The sequence below is a fragment of the Tasmannia lanceolata genome, unplaced genomic scaffold (genome assembly GCF_043159265.1).
Source record: "Tasmannia lanceolata isolate RefF3 unplaced genomic scaffold, GAP_Taslan_0.1 ptg000019l, whole genome shotgun sequence".
NCBI lineage: Eukaryota > Viridiplantae > Streptophyta > Magnoliopsida > Canellales > Winteraceae > Tasmannia > Tasmannia lanceolata.
The window spans coordinates 27881203-27904961 of NW_027518696.1; positions in this window are offsets into that span (position 1 = coordinate 27881203).

The following is a 23759-nucleotide window of genomic DNA, read 5'->3' on the forward strand; positions in this document are numbered from 1 at the left end:
CGGTCCTACCAGTTGAGCTGAGAATTCCTTCGTTAAGGGTAATGATGGAAGCTAATTTGCCAGAATCAGAATGGGCAAAGGCCCGGTATCATAAGTTACAGATGATTGATGAGAAGAGGCTCAGAGCTCTGTATCATGTCCAGGGATATCAGCATCGAATTGAGAAAGCCTTTAACAAGAAGGTGAAGATCAGAGATCTCCAGAAGGGAGACCTTGTTTTAAAATCCTATAGGGCACCGGTCTATGATCCCCGAGGGAAGTTCAGACCAAACTGGTCAGGTCCTTACATTGTCGATGAAGTCCTGCCAGGAAAAGCTTTCAGACTCCTTGATCAAAATGGTGAAAAACTAACAGAACCCACAAACCTTGATCAGCTAAAAAAATATTATGCCTAGGACACCAGGATGCCGTCCTTGGTCGATCTGAGCTTCAAATCCAAAAATCCAAATGACAAAAAAAAGGGAAGAGTCAAAGACCGTTTGCAAACCCTTTGAGAAAGAAAGCAAATCCTTCAAATCAGCGGAGGAGAGAAAAAGAGAAAGTCAAATCAAAGCAATCTCAACCCAAAGTCCCCAATGGGCGAACTACGCGGGCTTGATCCTCACTCTTTGGAGGTACGTAGGCTATCTGGAAGGGTTCAGATTCGGTCCAGTCAATGAAAACAACCTAATCCAATTCTTTCAAATCCTAACCCACCTAGAAGTCCTCCTGGTGTGATAAGGCAAAGGTTTGTGGAGAAACAAAAAAAATAAAAACAATAATGGAGTCTTAGACTCGCTAGACTGAAAACCCGAAAGGGCGGTCTGGGCAAAAGTTAGGGTCATTCGCCCTCTAAGCCGAAAACCCGAAAGGGCGGCTTAGGCAAAAATTAGGGTGCAGAGCCTGCTGGATGGAAAACCTGCAAGGGCAGGCAGTCCAGGCAAAAATTAAGGCAAGCGGTACACCAGAATGAAAACCCAAAAGGGCAATCTGGTCATGGCAGTGACTTCTCGTAAAGGACTAAATTTCAGAAGCCAGTGAGACTTTCATACTTGTATCGACATCACTTCCAAGGTCTGAATAGTGCCGGCAAGGCTTCCTTTAATATTCCTCTAAGCTAGGGGTTAAAACCGAGTAATCCAAAGGATATAATAACCAAGACTAAATACCAAAAAGAGGCGGAATCACCTTAAAATACGGTATTCAAAGAATTCCAAGAGTGGTAAGCTGTACCATCTTAAAACAATTATCAAATTAAGAAGCAGATTCAGTCTTTCCTGAAAGTCAGTCTTGTAACTCGGTTGTGTACTCACCAAAAGTCCCTTGTCAAGCAGTTGTCAAGGTCATTCTTTGTCAAGTCAAAGTCATGTACTCAGTCGAGTCAGGTCTGTCCCAAAATGACCTGTCTAGTCCAGTATCCTTTCAAAAGCTGGGGTAATAGGTACCAGAAAATGAAGTCGCATCTCCAGAAGGAGAAATGACCTATACATGGTCTAGAAGCGCGGCAATCTCTCAGGCCCATTTGAAATTCCTGCAGCAGGCAGGAGGATGAAGATGTGTCGAGCAGAATCAGTCTGCTTGGAAGTTGAAAACCAATGTAACCTGAAATTCTGACAGCTGGCAGAAAATTGAAAGTGTTTCAGGCAGAATCAGTCTCTTGTGCATTTGAAAGCCTTTTGAGGCCCGAAACCCCTGCTATTGGCATAAAAGCGCCAAACCCTTCAGCAAGAGTCAGTCTCTTGTACCTTCAAAATCTTTGTAACCCAAATTTCATGAAAGAAAGCTTGAATCCGTTCGAGTTTTGTTAAGACTCCTGAATTGGAAGCGAAATTATACTAGGGGCATCTTTTATGTCCTGATGAAAGTCAGATCATAAAAGATACCTAGCATGCATTGATGGTTGAGATAGCAGTTTTAACGAATCCGGATTGGAGAAGCTTGAACGCATTTTTCAAATCAAAATTTTAATTTAGGAATGATCATGATAACTGTCTAATCATTCCGCTTTTTTGATCTGCCAAGATGCCGTCTTCTCAGATCCTAATTTAGGAATGATCATGATAACTGTCTAATCATTCTGTTTTGTTGATCTGTCTAGATGCCGTCTTCTCAGATCCTAATTTAGGTTTGATCATGATAATTGTCTAATCATCCCGCTTTGTCGATCTGTCAAGATGCTGTCTTCTCAGATCCTAATTTAGGTTTGATCATGATGATTGTCTAATCATTCCGCTTTGTTGGTCTGTCAAGATGCTGTCTTCTCAGATCCTAATTTAGGAATGATCATGATGCTGTCTAATCATTCCGCTTTGTTGATCTGTCAAGATGCTGTCTTCTCAGATCCTAGAGTTGTTTGATCATGATGATTGTCTAATCAATCCGCTTTGTCGATCTGTCATGATGCTGTCTTCTCAGATCCTAATTTAGGAATGATCATAATGCTGTCTAATCATTCCGCTTTGTTGATCTGTCAAGATGCTGTTTTCTCAGATCCTAATTTAGGAATGATCATGATGCTGTCTAATCATTCCGTTTTGTTGATCTGTCAAGATGCTGTCTTCTCAGATCCTAGAGTTGTTTGATCATGATGATTGTCTAATCATTCCGCTCTGTAATCTTCTAAAACCCTGAATGGCTTAATTAGAGGTTGTCTAATCATTCCATTGTGTTTTCAGCGAGAGTCTGTCTCGCTGTCCCATTGAAAGCCCGTCTCACTATCCTTCTGAGAATCCGTCTCGTCAATCCATCTTATCATTCCTTCTCGATGAGAATCTGTCTCGTCGATCCATCTCGTCGCCCCCTTACATCTCTTTTGTTTGAAGCCGTGGGCCAGTCAAAATGTGTTGTCTGTTCGGCTTTGGCTTTCGTGCGACAAGCACACTCTGCCAAAGAGGGGCATCTGTAGACACCCCATTTTGACCGGACCCTAAAATCCCCAAACTCAAGTAAGAACTTCAAAAATCCAATAAAATTCCCAAATTCCGAGTCCCAAAATATTCCGAAATTAATCTCAAAAATTTCTGAGGGACTGGGCCCAAAAGGAGAAGAAGGCTTTGGTTTTGGGCATCTTGTTGTGCACATTTGTGGGTACAAATTCCCCAAGAGATTGTTAGTGTTCTCAGGGATACCCCTGCAAAATTTCATGGCAATCGGGCGAGAAATGTAGAATAAGACAGGCAAAGTGTGTGCAATAATCAAAGTTAGGTTGTGATAGGGTATGAATTATCAAAGCTTGGTTGTGTAGATATCACCCTCCTTTTTTCATAAAAGGCAAGATATTTTGTTGGGTAAAATGGTGATTTGCCATCTTTAGAGGGGTGATCTTGGAATTCTGGTATTACTTAAGGTGTAAGCATCCCTTGGCAACCATTGGATCAAATTAGAGGGTTATGATCATTTGAGGAGAAAAGAAGTTTTTTACCCCATTTTTTACCTGGACCACCCCTTTATAAATTAAAAGAGTAGTCGTAAATCACTGTGGGGGGGGTGTCCAGGAAGTAAAGGGCGGGATTTTTATTTCCCCCTATATGTGTCGAGCTAGGGTTTCTCGAAGAGGGGAGAAGCCTCATCTTTGCAAAAGAGAAAAAAAAGAGAAAAACAGAGGGAGAGAGAGGAGACCAGCCACCTACCATCTCCGGCCATTTCTCCTGCCTCCGGCTAGCCTCTTCCCACCCCCACTTTCTTCTTCTTCCCCTCTTCTCAATACCTTGAAAACCCACACCCAAGCCTTCATCTTCTCCGGGCACCCCGCCGGAATCCGGCACCCATTCTACCCAAACCCATTTTCAAAAACCCACATCCACACCACCTTCTTCTTCTCCAACCCCAAACCTCCATTAAACCTTTCATCAACCATCCAGCATCTCTACCCATCTCCACATCAAAGCCCATTTCAAAACCCACCATCCCACCGGCAAGCCACCTTCTTCCCTAAGCCACTGCCACCTCTGCAGATTTTCTCCTCCACCCATCTCCGACCAACTCCGGCCACTTCCCAGCCACCCTCATACCTCTCCCACTTCATCTCCCTAAAACCCATTATGTCAAACCCATCTTCACCCAATCCCACATCAAAACCCTTTCAATTTTGACCGACCACCTCTGCAAATCCGGCCGGCCAAACCCATTCTAACACCACCGTAACCACCTCCATTTCGGCCACCATTTCCACCTCCTCCTCCATCTTCTCCAGCAAGCTTCTTCCCAACCACACTTCTTCATCTTCTCCAAACCCCCATCCACAACCTCCATTAATCAAGCCACTACCACCATTTCAAAAAAAAATATCGAGAGAGCAGAGGAGAGAAAAGAAAAAAAAGAAGAAGAAGAAGCTCCGGCCTCCTTCTCCGGCCGTGCCTCCCCCTTTGCCTCCACCAGCCACCATCCACGGCCACCATCCCCATCCATTAGCGCCATTGTTATCATCTCTACCCATCTCCACCCAAAACCCATTTCGTAACCCACCCCAAAACCCATTTTTCAAGACCAAACCCTCTTCCATCAGCAGCCGGCTCCACCAACCCCGAACGGCCATGCTCTCCGACCACGACCTCTGCATCTCCTCCCTCATCCCCATCAGCCATCGTCACCGCCATTCCCGACCACCTCCACTATTAACAGCCACCACTGCTCGATCATCTCTCCCCTCTCTGCCGTTTCCACTTCTAATCCATTTTTCCTCAATCCAAGCACAAATCCGAGCCTCCATCTCTGTTACATCTCAGATTTGGGACTGCTCTTTTTATTAGAAAAACAGAGAGACAGAGAGAGAGAGAGAGAGAGAGAGAGAGAGAGAGAGAGAGAGAGAGAGAGAGAGAAGAGAGGAGGAGCCCCATTTCTTTGAGCAAATGAGGGGTTTCTCATTTGTTTTTATATAGAAAAAAGCAGAAAGGGGAGCTCGAGCTCCACTTTCCGGGCTCTCTCCGATCAACCCCATTTCATCCACCGAGGCCCCATCTCCCCCATTCCGTTGACACCCCATCTCCACCATCTGCTCTTCACCCGGGTAACATCTCTAACCCCTCTTATCTTGCTGAAATTCATATGGTTATTTGCCTAGCTTTCTGAATATAGAATTGATTCATGGGCTTTGGATTTTAATTCGATCCTTGAGTGCAAGGTGGCGATCAAATTTTCTGTGACGAATGGATGGTGGAGTTGTATATGTTTAACTGATGTAGGAAATCAGATGATTACGCTGCTCCATGTCGTGGGCACGAGTATCATCTGATTTCACAGGAGACCCCATGACGAGGTTTTGATCGTGTGAATTGCTTGATCTCATTTCCTCTGAATATTTTCAAAGTACCTGTAGTTTTCTCAAAATTGGTGTTTCCATGTATCTATTGATTATCTTCTTTGGAGGTTACTCATCAGTCTTCATTGTTTCTCTTGAAAAATATGAGTTCATTGTCTCGATTTTGGAATGATTTGGTTTCTCTATCGCAGTTTCTTTGTGTGGATTTCTTTAAATACGTTGCAAACTTTGACTGCCCAAGTTGGATGTGTTATAGAAAAAAGGAAAAGAAGAGAAGAGGTGAATACAAAGAATGATAGGAGAATCTGATGTTAGTGTGCATGAGATCTGTAATGCAAGCGTAATATGTCGGGTAGAGAGAGAGTGATACTTTCTAGATTGTTTTAAAGGATTTCGTCCAAAGTTTTAGGTGGCTTGACTCATCTATCATAAAACATGTTCTCTTAAACAGCTTTCTTTTGGGTTCCACAGGCAGTGCCCTTAACTTGACCAAGATTTCATAGTTATAAAACCTTTGGTCTGTCATGTCCTTTCCCTTTTGTGGATCGTCGTTACATACGGGGCTAGGTGACCCTTTCTTTTCAAGGTTATCCTTTCCTATAGTGTTTAGAGTTCCTCCCTTTATCAGGTTTATTCTCTTCACCGTTCCGTAGAACTCTTCGTGTGTTTTAAGATTCCATCGATTTTGGAAGTGCCTTTGCCAGGTTCAGGCTATGACGGAATGCTTCTTGAGCCAACCCCTTCCCTTCTTGCCTTAGAGTCTTCACAGGTTAAGGGATTTCTTCCTCTTTAGAGTCAGTCATAGAGAGTTTAGGAGTCTGTCCTACCATCCTAGGGTTTATGAGTCTGTCCTACCCTTGTAGAGTTTAGGATTCTGTCCTATCCCTTCATAAAGTTTAGGATTCCATCCTTCCATCTTTCAGAGTCAGTCCTTTAGCATAGGAGTCTGTCCTTGCTTAGAGAGTCAATCTTTCAGGAGTCTGTCCTATCATCATAGGGGTTAGGATTCTGTCAATCCTCTCATCAAGTCATGTGATTTTTTATCCGCTCTTGCAGGGTATAGGATGCTGTCCAACCCTTGCAGAGTCGTGATTTTGTCCAATCCCCCCCGCAAAGGATAGGATGCTGTCCAACCTTTCCGGGATATCAGGAGTCTATCCTTCTCTTATGATGATAGGAATTTGTCCTCTTGAGTCAAAAACTCTTGAAAATTCAAAAAACACTTCAAAACATCAAAAATCTCAAAAATCTCGAGTCATTAGGAGTAGTCGGGAAAATCTAGTCCGAACTACGGATGGCTTGATCCCTAGCTGAGGGGTGCGTAGGCAGCTAAGGCGTGCAGCTGACATCCTGAGTTCAGTCACAACTTTCACAACTTCAAAAACTTCCATAAGCTTCAAAACCTTTCAAACCTTCCAAAAATACAAAAATTCTTCGAAAATAACCTTACAAACCATTTTTAAAAAGATCTTTCCATAGAGTTAGGAGTCTGTCCTAGACGTTTGGAGTGTCTTAGAGTTAGGAGTCTGTCCTGATTGCGTTGATATGTTGTGTCCTGTCGTGTGAGTGTCCCTAGAGTTAGGAGGCCTCGAGTCGTGGTCGGTTAGACACTTAGTAGAGCCGATGGCTAGACTAGAATGCGCTTAGATAGCCCATGGTTTTCCTTAGGACACACAGCCTAGTCACACATAGGGTGTAGGGCCCACCGGCATTAGTTAGGGCATATAGGGAGTCCTAAAAATTACCATTCACTTGAACCTAAGTAATGGCGCAAGAAGCTTTAAAAACTAGTCAGGTCTAGTTGATCGAGTCTAGGATAGCGGTCCTAAAGGGTTAGGCATTGTAGTTTAGCATAGGTCGCCGAACTACGTTGACTCTGATTCTTCCCGAGGCCGGGATACGTAGTGCAGCCAGGATGGATGGCCTTCTTGGTCCGAGTCAAGTATCGCATTAGAGTCTAGGGTTTGTCATATTGTATGTTTTGCTGTGTTTTCTTACTTTCATGTACAGACCTTATACCTTTAGTTGTAGTGTGCATGTGTTTGCCCATCGGAACTTAGACACCAATTAGGCATGACACTCATAACCTAGCTATTCTTAGGTGGCATGTCTTTCATTTTCTTTTGTGTGTGCTTCTTATTCATCTCCGAGACATGCATGATTAGATAGACGTTATCTCGGGGATATTCGTTCCCATTTCGCATGATTTTTGCCCAAAACTCTTCAAAGTGAATAATAAATGGCATAAGAGACCAGGTGGTTGCACTTGGGCAAATTGGGGGCGCCTAACCCCTTCCCCATTCGTCATCAGGCACAGACCTTTTGTATCTCTGGTTATTTGTTGCGACAGAGCAAAGCATGGGATCCAGGGCCTACTTCCTTGGATGGCGACTCTTTCTTTGTTTAAGGTGCGTCTCGAATCCGGGCTAGTCCCCGAATCGAGAGGTATCTCACTTTACATCGCCGCTCATGCTGTGAGGGGCACTCTTTCGAGAGTTCCTTGGTGGAGCTCTCCTTCACGTGGATGATCTAGAGACCGTCTGGGGGCACGTCCCCCCGCCTCTCTCGGATCGGGGTCCACAGCGCCATAGGCCTTTTTTGGTCCCTGACATCTGAGGAGTAGGTCTTAGTTCTCAGTCACCCTTAGCCAGTATATCCTCGATTCTCGTCTCAGTCTTGATTAGGTGATCAAAGTCATTGAAGTACTGGATTGACATATGAGGAAAGTAAAAAGGGGAAAGATTCTTGACAACAATTTTGATTAGATCTTCATCAGGCAACTTGTGGGTCATTTGCGCCGCCTTTCTCCTTCATCGCCGAATGAAGGAAGTAAAGGTCTCATTAGAGCCTTGCTTCAGCAATTTTAGATCCCTTTTTGTGACATCAATCCCCTCTTCAATGGAGAATTGCTGGACAAATTTGTTAGCTATGTCTTCAAGGGTCCTGATTTCTTCTGGCTTCAGATGCAAAAGCCACTTCTTAGTTGTCCCAGTTAAAGTTCTAGGCAACACCAGAGCAATCTGCTCTGGGGATAAACTATACTGCTGCATCAGAGGAAGAACTGACTTGAGATGGCTACGAGGGCACCCCATTCCGTCGTATTGGTCAAAGTCTTTCATTTTAAACTTGGGCAAAAGTACGACCCCTGGAACTGTCATAAATTCAGACATATCTAGCTTTTTGGGACCCTGAAATTTCATGTTCTCTATGTCTCGAGTCAATTTCTCAATTTGGTCAGCTAGTCCTTTCGCTTTATCAGGTTTTCCCAGGTTAGGAAGACAGTTCTCTTCTGCATACTGGTCCTCATCAAAATCTTCGAATTCAGGCAATACAGCTCGCCTGGGACAAACCAGAGGGATGGAAGGTATAACTAGAGGCTGCTGATGGGCATGCTCCTTAGAGGCAGGATGACGATCATTTTTCAAGAGGGCTATATCATCCTTCATGGCATTCAGCTGAAGAAGAATGGCTTTCAGCATCTCATTCATGTCGGGACTATTGTTTCCGGATTCTTCCATTGATTCAGGTCTAGGCTGAATTGGTGAAAGTATTTCTGGAAAACCAAGTAGAAGCGGTGCAGGAGAAGTAAAAGACACTGAAGAAGAAGAATGTCTACTCAGCCTGGAATCTGAAGATTGACGGGACCAGGCCGGTTTTGAATTGACTTTCTTGAGAGCGATGGTGTTCAATTAATACTCCTGAATGGAAGTTAATACATTAGATTGAGTGATTGATAATTGAGATAGAATACTTCACACAAATTCAAGACGAGAAAAATAGAAAAGAGCACACTTTCATTGATCACAAATCAAATTGCAGTTACGATTGATAAAACATGTCACTTTTAAGTACAAGTAAATGAAAGCAAGTGAGCATAATGAAAATTGAATAAATTAAAATGACAATTATATGAAAAATGGTCTTCAATGCTCCATGATCCGAGCTCTCTTTCCTACAGGCTCTTCTGGTAACTCCTTCCGTTGGACTTTAAATGATAGACCAAATCTCTTATTTGTAACCTTGTTTCTCCAAGCAGCTACAATACACTTGATGAGACTAGGAGTAAGCTTTTCACAAGGAGGAGGTGTTATAATTCAGGGAGGACATGGATTCCCCGTGATCTGGTAAAGCAGACGTGCGAGTGCATAAAAGGTTGACTTTTCCAAACCCATAAGATACACAAATGGATGCGGGTAGGTGCTAGTGATAACTTGTAAGCATGAATGACTCACCCAGTGAAATTAATCCTTCTCCACGTGCTGCAACCAATTATGCCACGCATCAATGGATTGGGGTTGATTGGCCATTGGTTGCCATGAAAGGTGATCCTTGAGGGTGTACTGAAGGGAGCTCCGTGGCTGAAGGATGGTAAGTTTTTCACAAAGCCACGAGTAAGGCAGTTTGACACACCCATGGAAATTATCCTTAACCTCTCGTTGAGCAATAAGATCTAGCCTAGAGAAGGTTTCTGCTAGCATAATTGGGACAGGATTCCTTCCTTCGTTAATTTGATCGACTATACTCAGTAAGATCACAGGGGCAATACTAGAGTCTTCGCGGATAACATGACGGGCAAGGACACCAAAGATTAAGGCACTACGCCGACAACTTTGAAAAAGGTAATCGGTAGGGTCAGCATTTTTAGCAAAATGCTTAATGAGGTCATCGAATTGCATGCACGTGTCTTTGAAATAGGGCATAGCATCAACAGTTTTATTCTCGAAAAGCTTACAGAAAAGGGAACGAGGAGACTCTACACTCGAAGGTTGGATCCAGAGTCCCTCAGGTGGGAGTTCTAATAAGGCGCACCAATCCTCGAATATTGGACAAATTTCAAAGGGACCAAATCGAAAAACATGAAGAATGGGATCCCAAAGCCTTGCAGCTGCTTGAAGAAATTGCCAATTCGCACCTGATGCGCTCAAATGATTGAACATGCTGATAAATCTGTCGGCCATACTCCACTCTATATGCTCACGCGGGAGAGCTCTAATTGACTCAATTATCCAATCCTTCATCACCTTGTTTGACATGATTGAATCTAACACACAGATAGGATAAGATCATGAGAGAGTGAAGATAACCTTGAATAACTAATTAATAGGGATAAACTTGATCAATCATATGGGAAGGATACAACTGGTGACACTAAATTTCTTTCATCAATGATCAAGGATGATCGGTAGATCACGGCCACAAAATGACAGAAGTAGGTCATAGACCGGACCTCAAATCTGATGATGGACATTAACAACTGTATGATCAAGAAGATCGACAATGATAGATCATGGTCACAGAGACAGCGGACAAGTCATCAACCAGATCTAAGACAGAGTAGGTAAATAGGCAAAATCTAGCCTGATGAGTAATATATATACACAGCATGAATCTATGACACATCAAAAGAACGGGTACATAGTCGAAGGGTAATATACATATATGATATGGATCTATGTACACAACATGAATCTATGACACAACAGAAGAGTGAGCTCACGATTAAAGGGCAATGAATAGACCGTGGCCATGAGAGTGACGAGTATAGACCACTAATTAGGTGACTCTGAAAGAATGTACATATGATTGATTAAACCAGGAATCCCTCACTAGAAAAGAGGGTTCCAATCTAACCAACCGACAAAACAGAATATACACAAGAGATTTGTACAATCTGAAGACAAAACGACTGATTATAGTCACAATAATGGTAAAATAAATACTATCGACTGCATCGAAAGGACGTAAATAGGATGAATTAGACCTGAAATACCTACTGAAAAGGGGTCTTGATCTGAACGACCGACTCGACAAATAGGGTATGTACAAGAAGATGGCAAAATTGTACATCGACTCAGCAAGTAATACATGTACAAAGGAACAACACAACTGTACACTTCAAGAGACAGAACATGGACCATGGTCAGGATAACGACCAAGGAAAAAGACTAACCAATTTGAAGACTGGAGAATGAAACTATATAGCTGATAGTTAGACCAGAAAACTCTACTGACAGACAGACCCTGGTCTAACAGGCTAGCACAAAGAGTGATCAGGATCACAGAGTTTAAACGATATGGACAATAAGCAATCAAGGACTGGACCATGGCCATGAAAGGTGGTGAATAAAAACCATCGGCCAAACCCAAAACTGAAAGAGTGAACAGACTCTAACTGATGATAATAGATCAGAAAACCTCACGGATATAAACCCAAGACACTGAATGATCATATGATAATAGATCACATGGTAGATCAAGATCCAGGTGACAACCAAGCAAGAGTAAGGGTCATCGATCAGGTCTGAAAGAATATCATGACTGAGATAAATATAGAAACCTAATCTATGAGACAGGTACTAATCTAAGAATAGATATAATACATGCACGTACATATATACATACATACCTTAACCAGGGGCACCATCCCTAACCTGATTTAGCGGAGCCAAGAAAGTCTCGACTCATGATTGTTTGTGAGTGTACTATATAGCGCGGCGGGTAATCACGGTGTGACTTACCCTGCTACACTACATGGGTAGGCTGACTTCTATCCTAGGCTCACATATGCTGGTCGCACATGTTCATCCTATATGAGTACATATATATATATATATATATAGTGTCCTAGCAAGGGTTCCCTAATTTTGGTTCTAAATGGGGCAACTCATATATACATAATATAATGAAATGAAAGTAGCACCGAGGCATATCTGCAGGCTACTATGCATATGACCATACCCTTGATGTATAATACCAGCACACCCGGCATTATACAGAGTATGTTCATTGCTCATCGGCTTCTACCAGCACACCCAGTGTCTACGGCTGCAGCTCCGGCGCATAGCTTGGAAATAGATACAACAACACCATCAGGGTAACGACCTCCCATCTGGTATGCGTCTTATCTATTCCCCGGGGCCAATAATGAAAAATAATGAAAGAAATAAAGAATATGATAGTGTATGTTGTGCAGTTTGTGAATCCCTCATTTTATTTACGCACCTATTTGGTGCCCCTAGATTCTAACGATAGAGTTCTTATTTAACTTGGTTTTAGCCCAAATTTGTTCAAAATTAGTAAGAATGGCATTTTTACAGAGTTAGGCAATATTTCAAGAACTCCCCAGCAGAGTCATCAGCCTGTGGACCCCGATCCGAGAGAGGCGGGAGACGAGCCCCCGAAAAAATCTCTCGATCATCCACGTGAAAGATAGCTCAACCAAGGAACTCTTGAAAGAGTGCCCCTCACAGCATGAGTGGCGATGTAAAGTGAGATACCTCTCGATTCGGGGACTAGCTCGGATTCGAGACGTACCTTAAACAAAGAAAGAGTCGTCATCCAAGGAAGTAGGCCCTAGATCTCATACTATGCTCTGTCGCAACAAATAACCAGAGATACAAAAGGTCCGTGCCTGATGACGAATGGGGAAGGGGTTAAGCGCCCCCAATTCGCCCAAGTGCAAGCACCTGGTCTCTTATGCCATTTATTTATTGATTTTGAAGAGTTTTGGACGAAAATCATGTGAAATGGGAACGAATATCCCCGAGATAACGTCTATCTAATCATGCATATCTCGGAGATGAATAATAAGCACACACAAAAAGAAATGAAAGACATGCCATCTAAGAATATCTAGGTTATGAGTGTCATGCCTAATTGGTGTCTAAGTTCCCATGGGCAAACACATGCATGCTAAAGCTAAAGGTATACGGTCTGTACAGGAAAGTAAGAAAACACAGCAAAACACACGACATGACAAACCCTAGACTCTAATGCAATACTTGATCGGACCAAGATGGTCATCCATCCTGGCTGCTCTACGTATCCCGGTCTTAGGAAGAATCAGAGTAAACGTAGTTCGGCGGCCTATTCTAAACTACGATGCCTAACCATCTAGGACCGCTATCCTAGACTGATCAACTAGACTCGACTAGTTTTTAAAGCTTCTTGTGTGATTGCTTAAGTTTAAGTGAATTGTAATTTTTAGGAATCCCTATATGCCCTAACTACTAGTCTTAAACTAATGCAGGTGGTCCCTACATCCTATGTGTGACTAGGCTGTGTGTCCTAAGAAAAATAATCGGCTATCTAAGTGCGTCCTAGTCTAGCCATCGGCTCGACTAAGTGTCTAACCGACCACGACTCGAGGCCTCATAACTCTAGGGATACTCACACGACAAGACACACAGAGCATCAAATCCGGGACAGACTCCTAACTCTAAGACACCCCAAACGCCTAGGACAGACTTCTAACTCTATGGGAAGAACTTTTTGAAAATGGTTTGCAGGGTTATTTCGAAGAATTTTTGTATTTTTGGAAGATTTGAAAGGTTTTGAAATTAGGGAAGGTTTTGAAGTTGTGACTGGACTCAGGATGCCAGCTGCAAGCTTGAGCTACCTACGTACCCCTCAGCTAGGGATCAAGCCATCCGTAGTTCGGAACAGATTTTTCTAACTACCCTATGAAACAAGGACAAAATCTTAGATTTTATGAAGGGCAGGACAGAATCCTATGACTCTATGAAGGAAGGATAGAATCCTAAACTTTAAAAGGTTAGGACAGACTTCTAAACTTTATAGGGGTAGGACAGACTCCTAAACACTATAAGGGTAGGACGGAATCATATAGCTCTATGAAGGTTGGATAGACTCCTAAACTCTATAAGCGTAGGACAGACTCCCAAACTCTATAAAGGTTGTACAGACTCCTAACTCTAAAGAGGATAGACAGACTCCTAACTCTATAAAGAGTAGGACAGACTCCTAAGTTCTATAGGGGTAGGATAGACTCCTAAACTCTATACGGGATAGGACAGACTCCTAAACTCTATAAGGGTAGGACAGACTCCTAAGCTCTATAGGATAGGACAAACTCCTAAATTCTAAAAGGGGAGGACAGACTCCTAAACTCTAGGAAAGACCCCAAGAAAGGAAGAAATCCCTCAACCTGCGAAAACTCTAGGGCAGGAAGGGAAGGATTCCGTCATAGCCTCAACCCGAGAAGAGGAAGGTGTACGAAAATTGATTGAATTCCGTTCACACATATCTGATACTAAAACAAAGTTCAGGAGAGAATAAAAAGGACAATGACATGGAGTAAACATTTAAAACAATCTCATGCGGACCAAATGAAAGAAGGATAGTGAGATGAAAAAATTCAATTCATGCAATTAAAGATAACAATTATAGACTATATCACTAATTGACATGCCAGAATACCCACATAATTGTTATCATGCCCTAACTATTTCATAAAAACCATTTCTTCACGATCTACCTTATATCAAGTTCTAATAGTGTTCTTGAATTATTTAACAGACCTACGCAAAGGACTGATGGCTAGTAGTCTAAAGATTTCATGTTAAAGTCCCAAATACCCCCACACAAAGATGCAAGGGAGTACATTAGCATGACTTTAAAATTGAATACTTGCACTTTATTTCCAAAAGCCCACAACCCAGACAATGATATACGCAAGGTTTCAAAACTCAACAGATTAAATAGATACACCCAACATGTTACCAAAGCATGCAAATGTAGAGTAAACATCCTTTCCAAGCAGGTAGCCACAGACTTTAGTAGAATTATGCAAATGGCTCGAAGATTAATAATTTCTCATAGGCATTCCAACACCCATCCGATAAAGAGACTTTTCTTAGTAATAGAATTTAACAAGGCAGAATATATTGAACTAGGCATTACCCATTTTAATAAAACTGCTCTAGATTCATCATGCTCTCTTTCTATTTCAGTAGACTTTTCCTTCCTAAAACCATGGTTTTAAAAGTTACCCTAACTCATCTTATCTCTTATTGCCGAGATGGCTTCCTAAGATTACGAAAGTTTCAATGAAAATTTTATTAATTTGAACAATATGGAAGAGACAAAGAACCATCCAGCTTATCCAAAACACTTTTATCAAATGGAAACCATCAAGATTATTTTGTATGACCATCAAGGCATAACTGGGTTGATATCAAAACAACGCACCAGAAACATCTTTAATACATCAGAATATGAGTAGTGCTAATATCATATCCAACATAAAACAACCACATCAGGTACAGTGCCCAATGCATGGTAATACCAATAACAGGTTCTGTGCAGCAATCCATTCATAGTAATGCAAATATTAAATCTGGTATGGGATCAACACACTTAGCAAAATATCCAATTCAAGATAGTTCCAATGTCATATTTGCAACAACCAATTCAATGTAGCGCCGATACCAAATTTGTAATGAAATGAAGGATTACTTGAATTTGGGCAGAAAAATGAAGCAGAAGAACCTCGGATGGTGCAAGCGATGCCCTGAGAAGATGATCGGCACCGGCAAGACTTATGGAAGAGGAACTCGAACCTCTCTCTCTTCCTCTCTCTATCTCTGATTTTGCAAAAAAAGAAATAAAATGGAAGAGGGTTTGATGAGGGTTTTAGGTAGCAGAAATGGTGAATAGGAGAAGGTGAGGAAAACAGGGGTAGTGATGGTGATAATGAGGGGATGGGGTCATGCAATGGTGGCTGATGTGAAGGAGGTGAAAGGAATGGGGTTGTGCCAGTGGGGATTGGAAGAAATGGTGTGAGATTGAAAGAGGAGATAGAGTGGGTTTGAATGGAATGAAGGTTGGGGTTTAGATTTAGGGTCTTACGGATCAGTAGAAAAGGGGGTTTGAGAGGGAGCTCATTAGTGTAGATGGGAACAGAGATGGTGGTTTTGAGGGTAGTAATGGAGGTAATGGCGATGGTAGATCCGGCCGTCGGAGATGGGGGTTTGGCCAGATTCTGGTAGTTGGCCGGAGAAAATGGTGATGGAGGGTGGAAAAAGAGAAAAATGATGATGGAGGTTGAAGATGTAGGGATGAGAATTACAAGGGGTTGGTAGTGGTGATGGCCTCGGATTCACCGGATTTAACGGTCGTGGGCTTGCCGGAGTTGGAGGAAGGAGATGATAAGGATGGGTTTGGGTTTGGACGAAGATTTATGAGGTTATTGGTGGTGGCTTAGGGAAGAAAATGGGCGGCTGTGGGGAGGCTTGGCTGGAATCCGGCAAGCTTGCCGGAGAAGGAGACCGGAGCATCCTCTCTCTCTCTCTCTCTCTCTCTTGCGAATGGAAATGAGAGCCCCCCGTTCTCACGAGCTCTTTTTGGAGCTAAATAGCTAGGTCTCCTTCTTCAATCTAATCTCTACCCTCCATTTGCCCCATTTCATTTTCTTTTTTTTGGTTGGGTTATTTTCAGCCATTGATCTATTATCCTTAGCCCTAATTCTATCTTAGAAACCCTAAAAACCTAGAATGTTCTAGCTAATCTAAGCCCTATATCTCACCTTTTTTATCCAACAGCCCATGTTCATTGCTTGTAAAGAAAGCAATACAAGCTTCCAAGAATGCCCTTTTGGAGAAGGGGTTTTTCTCTTTTATCCACATCCTAATTGTTGGCCATTTGATGGGAAGTGATGAACCAACACCCCCAATTCATTCCTTGGACAGCCCATTTTATAGAAAAAGTAACATATTTGTAACCCCATTTTATCTGGACAGCCCCCTTCTAGTGGGATTATGACTACTCTTTTTGGCAAAGGGGTGGGTTGTCCAAGGTAATAAGAGGGACAAATATGTCATTTTCTTTCATCTTGGTTAGATAACTCGTACCCCTTTTCACAAATGATATCAATGTAGCTGTGCCTGATAATCGCACTAACTCAGCCTATCTTTTCTTCCATTTCTTGTACGATTTTTTTCTGAAAAATTGCAGGGACACTTTCGGGGATGTTAACAACCCGCGAGGAAATTCGTACCAATTAGTGAACACTGTGGGTCAATAAAATTTTGGGGTTTCTTCGCATTTGGGTTCGATTCCTTTCGAACTTATTTAATTAAGGTTAAGGCTCCATCTTATGACATTAGGGAATTTGGCTTGGGGACTTGAGATTTGATTCTAGGGGACTCTGAATTTGGCTTCGAGACTCGGTTTTTGGGATTTATTCGAATTTGGGGGAATTGGGGCTCAGGTCAAAATGGGGTGTCTATAGCTGCTGATCTCGACGTTGTCCAAACTCTTGGCGATCTAGGGTGATCGGCCTATGGATACAATGATCGGGCAATATCTCAGGGCTGATCGACGATCCATGTCATCCGACACTTGATTCGATGTATTGGTTGTTGATCTAAGAGGTCTGAATTGTTCGAACATGTCTTTGAAGCTTTCGAACGGCTGGATGCACCTGCATCATACCTGTTAAAGTTGGTGCCCTAAAACCCAGTATATTTCGCATGTTAATCAATAAAAGTTTCTTTTGATGAAAAATTATTGAAATTCCGCTTAGCAACCCAAGAGGGGGTGAATTGAGTTTCTTTTCAAATTTTAAGGATTTTGAAAACTTAGATTGCACTAGTTTTAGATTGAATAGGAAATCAAAAATAGTATTTAAAGCAATAGTAAAAAGCTTACCACAAGAGAAGAAGTGAAGAGACAAAGAAGCTTTGACACAAGGATTTTTATAGTAGTTCGGTCTTAGTTCAAGACCTACTCCACTCTTCTCAAGTTACTCTCCTTGAGGATTCCACTATCTTCTCCAAGGAACTTAAATACGGCGTTCCTTCCGCCTTGTACAAGTCGAGCTTCAAGCTCCAAGGGTCTTCTACGGCGCCCTTCGTGCCAAATACAAAGAAGATGAAAGGTTTTAGCTTGCTTGCCTCTAGATAGGCTAATTTACAAGTAAAGCTCACTCACTCTCGCAAGAACAAGATGAACAAATGAAAGTCCTAAAGTCTCTCAAGAATAATCTTAAGGTAAATGGCACAAGAGAGATATTGAGAGTGAAGATCTTGAGGAGAAGGAGAATGAATGCCTTTTAGTGCTCTTAAAATATTTGTAAACTCCTTGGATGATGTTCCAAGAGTCCCAAGGTTCATATAAATAGAGGGGAGAAAAATACACAATTTTTAAGCTCCCCAACGGTCTTCTCGAACTCCGGGCTCGGAGCTCCGAGTCCCTATTTTTTTTGAACCTGGAACCATTTTCTCGGAGCTCCGAGAATATTCTCGGAGTTCCGAGAAGCTTACGAACAGTAGATTTTTTCTTATATTTTTGCTGTCTTTGTTTGGGCTTTTGGAACTTTAATTTATCAAGTTAAATGGAATGTTATGAGGGTCCAACAATGTTGGGACGCCACTATGAACATTCACAAACCCATTAAGTTCTACTTAGTTTGATTTTAACTCTCCTTTGTGCCATAGACCTAGATTATACATGAAGGACCATTTACATTCTAAATTTACTTGGTCTTCAATCTTGTTGGGACCTTATAGAGGCTTTGACATGTCTTCACTCAGCTCCATTGATGCTTGAGCCAAGCTTGAACTTTTGAGTTGATTACCATTCTTGTTAGGCTAGAGTTCAACCTTGTCTTTGAATACCTTTGAGATGGTGATGCCTTCTTCATGCCTTTGATATCACTTTGAGCTTGAATGATTTGCCATTTGTCATGCACTTTTGAGGATGCTACGCTATCAACACCATAACTTTGCCAATGGAAATCATTAGTGTATAAAACCTTTATTTTATAACAAATTGAGTTTGTTAATCATCAAAACATTTCAATGGGAGTACTTGTTGAACCCTTGGGCTAACAATCTCCCCCTTTTTTATGATGACAAACATAATTTGTTTCAAGGTAGGAGCTCCCCCTTTAGGGATGAATAAAACAATTTGGGCTCCCCCTAAAAGTTTGATTTAATTGAACATTTAAGGCATTACTTTTAATGATGAAAATTTGATTGCAAAATTATAAGCATAGAGCTTTACTCCCCCTTAATATATGCATATTATTATGACTTGGGAGCTCAAATATTCTCCCCCTTTTGTCATCACCAAAAAGGTGGAACAAAAGGAAAGAGGGTAGGTGCAAGCCAATGCAACAAGTGAATTGCTATGCAATAGAGAAAGCAGGCATAAGACAAGGTATGCGAGAAAAAAAAAATAGAACAGAGAAGTACACCGCACAGTAAACCAAAGAGATATATATATATATATATATATATATAGATGATGTGAAATGGTATACATAAAAGTTCATACAACCAGTCAAAGGACATAGCATCCACGACACATCATAACAATGACAGAATTAGATACACCGAATATATCCCAAAAAGATCCAACTGACTATAGAAGCATCTAGCTAAATAGGATCCATACAACCAACGTATAATCCAAAGACGACTGAAGCAAATAGAAACATATAGATAAGCCTAATATAAACAGAATTCTGAGCAACACGGGATCCATCATCAGAGAACGAGAGCTATCTACTGCTCCGGAGGAGGCGGTGGCTGATGAGAAGAACTGCCCGGCGCCTGGCCCCACTGGTCATCGGAGAGGTAGCGATAATAGGCGGCCCACTGGTCATCAACGTGGGTAGTCATGGTCTGGAAGCGAGCAGAAATCTCAGAGTCAACATGGGTAGATAGCCGCTCAAACTGTGAGGCCATGGATCGCTCAATAGCCTCCTGCATGTGAGCTAAATCCTGGCGAGTGCAGAACTGAGATGTATCCTGTGACAGCTGGGGTGCCGGTGCAGCCTGGTCCTCGGCTTCGTAGCTGCCTCCATCGTCAGAATCAATGTCAATCGCTGCTTGATTTAGAGCCATGTGGTTAAAGGTCTGAACATCAAACGGGGCTGGGGCAGTCGGAGTCATGGTCATTTCTCCATCCAAGATGATGCCAAAGTGGCAGAAGACACGTGTGAGAATCATGCCATATAGCAACGAAGAGCGGTAGCGGCCAGGGGTCTGAAACATGATATAAGGCAGACAAAGCTGGCGGCCCTCTAGGATGCTGTAGATAATATAGGCCTCTAAGGGTCTTAGGGCTTCACGCATCCCAGCACGAGGTATGAAGATGTGGTACATGAAGTTATGGAGCATGCGCGCAACCGGAATGAGGTCAACAGATTGTACTGGCATATTAGGGTGGTAGCGCCGTGTTATCCGACCATAGACAGTGTCATGATCAAGATCAACAAGTGAATGTGTCCCATCTTCCGGCCAAAAATAGTGTAAGAGGCCCTCATGGCTAATCCCAAATAGTGTGGCAAAAGTGTGATAGTTGAGTTTGATGACAGTTTTCTTGATCTTAGATTCGATTTTGAAGAAGGAAGGGGAAATGGTGAGATTGGCATAGAAGAGACGCACCAATCGAGGGTAAACGGGTTCGTTGATGTGAAGGATGGGTGTCCAATGAAGAGCATCAAATTTGGCCTTTAAATTAAAATTTTGAAGGACAGGGGGATCAATGTACCTACCGGTGAGGATACCCCGAGTGCCGACGTCGGCCCAGAGTTTCTTGGCCTTATCCCCAGTGAAAAAGGAGTTGGACACAACCTCGGCCGCCACAGCCTTGGCCTTAGCCTTCTTCCGTGAAGGCCCTTTTTCCTGGTGAACGTCTTCAGGAACGTATTCGGGGTCTACAACTTGGGAGGAGGAGCCTCCAATGTTGAGATTTTTGGTTTTAGGAGGCATGGTGAGAGAAAATGTGGGTGGAGAGAAAAGTAATATATATAAAAAAGAAAAATAGCCCTAAAATGGAGGAAAACAAGAGAAATAGAGAAAGGAATAAAGAAAAAACAAAAAATGGGTGAAATCCTAGGGTTTGAATGGAAAAAACTAGGGTTTTAGGAAGAAGAGAGGGATTTGGAAGGGAGAAGAGGGTTTTGGAGGAAGATGTAGGGAGAAAATGAAGAAAAACAAGGAAAATGGAGTTAGGGTTTGAAGAGAAGTGGAAGGAAGAGGGAAAGAAGAGAAGAAAAGTAAGAAAAAACGAACCGGGTCGAGGGTTATAACGCTCCTGGCCCGATTCTCGGAGCTTCGAGAAAAATTCTCGGAGTTCTGAGAACACACGATTTTTTTTCTACTGGCCCGAATCTCGGAGTTCCGAGACATTTTCTCGGAGCTCCGAGGACCACCTGGACGAAATCTCGAAGTTCCGAGAAATGGTCGGAGTTCTGAGAACCTTTCCAGGTGCCCTCTGCCCATATTCTCAGAGTTCCGAGAATTTTTTTTTTTTTTTTTAAATGTAAGGAGGACATAGTTACACACATACACATAGATATATATATATATATATATATATATGTGACATTGCAAGTACAACCCATGATCCAATGCATGAATTACACATATGACTTACCGAAGGTTTAGATGATGGCACATGGCCGAAGTTTTAGATATCTTAATTAAGGGTGATGGTACCGACTCCCCCTTGAAATGAAGTGGGCTATAGGTACCAATTGAGTGAGTTTTAGAGTTAGGGTTGGATCATCTAAAACCATGTAGTCACTATCAAAACAAGAGATATATAGATATATACAAGGAGAATTGTGTCTTCTATTCATGCTTCATGTGCAAACTCTTTGACTTGATCCAAACTCCAAATGTTGAGTCCACTCCTAAGGTCACAAAATCGATCATCATTAAGGGGTTTTGTGAAAATATCCGCCAATTATTCATTGGTGTGGATGTACTTAATTTCAATATCCCCTTTTTGAGAATGATCTCTTAAGAAATGATGCCTTACCTCTATGTGTTTAGTTCTAGAGTGTTGAATTGGATTTTTTGTCAAGTTGATGGCACTTGTATTATCACAATGGATTGGAACATTTCTAAATGCAAGATTGTAGTCCATGAGAGTGTTCTTCATCCATAGGATTTGTGTACAACAAGCGCCGGCCGCAATGTATTCTGCTTCAGTAGTAGACAAGTGTGGACCCCGATCCGAGAGAGAGGCGGGGAACCGGCCCCACGCTAACAGTCTCTATGGATCATCCACGTGAAGGGAGAGCTCTACCAAGGAACTCGTAAAAGAAAATGCCTCTCACAGCATGAGTGGCGATAAAAGGTGAGATACCTCTCGATTCGGGGACTAGCCCAGATTCGAGGCGTACCTTAAACAAAGAAGAGTCGCCATCCAAGGAAGTGGGCCAAGGATCCCATACTATGCTTTGTCGCAACGGATAACCAGAGATATAAAAGAAGGTTCGTGCCTGGTTACGAATTCGGAAGGTCTAAAGAGCACCTCATCCGCCCAAGTGCAAACACCTGGTCTCTTATGCCATTTACTTAATGATTTTGAAGAGTTTTGGGCAAAAGTCATATGAAATGGGAACGAATATCTCCGAGAAGACGTCTATCTAATCATGCATGTTTCGGAGATGAATAATAAGCACACATAAAAGAAATGAAAGAAGTGTCGCCTAATAATAGCTAGGTTATGAGTGTCATACCTAATTGGTGTCTGAGTTGTGGTGTGCAAACACATGCATGCTACAGCTAAAGGTATAGGATCTGTACATGAAAGTAAGAAAACACAGCAAAACATACAACATAAATCAATTCTAAACATAACTGGATAAAATGAATCCTAAAACTCTAATGCATTGACTCGGACCAAGATGGCCGTCCATCCCAGCTGCTCTACGTATCCCGGCCTCGGGAAGAATCGGAGTCAACGTAGTTCGATGACCTATTCTAACTACGATGCCTAACCATCTAGAACCACTATCCTAGACTCAATCCACTAGACTCGACTGATTTCTTAAAGCTTTTTTGTATGATCACTTAAGTTCATGTGATTGTAATTTTTAGGACTCTCTATATGCCCTAACTAATGCAAGTTGATTAGCCTTAAGCTAATGTAGGTGGGCCCTACATCCTATGTGTAACTAGGCTGTGCAACCTAAGGAAAACTATGAGTTGACTATATGCTTCCTAGTCTAGCCATCGGTTCGACTAAGTGTCTAACCGATCAACTTGAGGCCTCCTAACTCTAGGGACACTCACACGACAGGACACACCATATCAATACAAATCAGGACAGACTCCTAACTCTAAAACACCCCAAACAGCTAAGACAGACTCCTAACTCTAGGGGAAGATCTTTTTGAAAAGGTTTTGAAGAATTTTTTTATTTTTGGAAGATTTGAAATGTTTATTTTTAAAGGTTTGGCTGGACTTGTGATATAAATCCCAAGCTGCACTACGTACCCTGTTGAAAGGGATGAAGCCAACGTAGTTCGAAAATGATTTTCCTAACTAATCCTAAATGACTCAGGATTTTTGAGATTTTTGGTTTTTAGATGTTTTTTTGAATTTTCAAGTGTTTTTGAAATATTTTTGTTGTTTTGACACAAGAGGATTGAATCCTATCATCATAAGGGGAAGACAGACTCCTGATATCCCGCAAAGGTTGGACAGCATCCTATGCTTTGCGGGGGAATGAACAGAATAACAACTCTGCAAGGGTTGGACAACATCCTATACCTTGCAGGAGCGGATAGAAAAATGCATGATTTGATGAGAGGTTGGATGGAATCCTAACCCCTATGATGATAGGACTGACTCTCAAGCAAATGACTCTAAGAGAGGTGCTAATGAGACATGGCATGTCTCCTAGGGATGGACTCACTAATGAGACAAAGCTTGTCTCTAAAGGATAGAGCATTCTCTGCATGAGACATAGCCTGTCT